The sequence below is a fragment of the Chrysochloris asiatica genome, unplaced genomic scaffold, assembly GCF_000296735.1.
Source record: "Chrysochloris asiatica unplaced genomic scaffold, ChrAsi1.0 scaffold00012, whole genome shotgun sequence".
Classification (NCBI taxonomy): Eukaryota; Metazoa; Chordata; class Mammalia; order Afrosoricida; family Chrysochloridae; genus Chrysochloris; species Chrysochloris asiatica.
Window position 1 is genome coordinate 9290205 of NW_006408530.1, and position 1419 is coordinate 9291623.

A 1419-nucleotide genomic window follows, 5' to 3' on the forward strand; every position below is an offset into this window, starting at 1 on the left:
GATTGGAATACATAAAATGGGGCTACAATGTGCCCAGTGAAGAAGGCTTCCTGCGGATCTTCTACAACATTCAATAGACTCCTGTGAACCCAGGTGGAGACCTGGTTGGCCAGAAGTGTGGCCAGACCTGGGGACTCTTGGGCCCACAGTCAGTGACATAGCCACAGAGGACTAGAGTGGAGAGTGAAGTGTCCACCTGATAAGAAGAGAGGGCATATGCACAAGAACAGCCACACTTGCAGATAATACCCTCTTGACCTGGCTTCAATGACTATATGATGAGAGCTCAACTAGAAGAAGAAAGAAGAGGAAAAAGAGTAATCTGATACAATTTGATGAACATGACCTATACCTATGGATGCAATAGCTCAAAAAAGGGAACAAATCTTTACAGCGAGGATCATTCCCACCCCCTCCATACACAGAGTAGACAGGGATGGGCAACTTGAACATTGGCTACCCAAAATGAGGGGGGCTACAAAGGCAAAAAGTGACTGGCTTTCCAGCTTTCCAGAGGGAACACAGATCCAGAGGGAGTGGACGAAGGTAGAATCTCCACTGAGTAGTATCCAGTCTGTCTAGGTGGGGCTGATGAAAGGAGATGTGGATAGGTCTCTTATGATACAATGGTGAATAATTGTTATCAGGACTGGTTGTGAGGGTTGGAAATGTAAAGGTAGACATTTTGTAGCAAAAGGAGAGGAATGATTAACTTTGCAAAGTGGAGGTCCCTGGGACAATCAAGGGAGAAGAGCGGAGAGTGGGACCTTACCCAGAGAAGCAGTGCCACCAAAGATGGAGGCAAAGACGATGATGTGGAGAGATGGAGCAGCTGGGGACTTTAGACACAGAGAGGGAGAGGGGCTGTGTGTTGACAACCGGGGAGCAGGCTTGTAGGGTATACTGTTTGGCTGATTGATAATGCATGGAGGGGATTGTAATCATGGCAATGAAATGATATATGATAGAATGAATGTAAAGCTAATGTTCTCCCATGTAAATTATCACATAATTCACAATGAAACACTAAAAAAAAAAAGAACATTTCAGGATCTATCTTGAAGTGCAATTCTATCTGTAATAGGATAAATATTAATATGTCTACAAGAAAGACCAGTTAATACAGTGATTATTCAAAACAAAACAAAACAAAACAAATAAAACCTATCACTAAAGCCAATGATGATAAAATTGTAGAATTCTACCAAATTCGTCAGTCTGAAATGGATCCAACATGCAATCAAAATGTATTCATAATTACTGACAATGGGATTGCAAAAGTTGGAAACAAAGAGGAAGTATCAGTGATTGTAATATATGGCTTTGGTAATAGAAACGTTGTTGAGATTGCATGATAGAATTTTGTAAGTCCAATGACTTCTTCATTGCAAATACCTTTTTAAAATAACATATAAGACA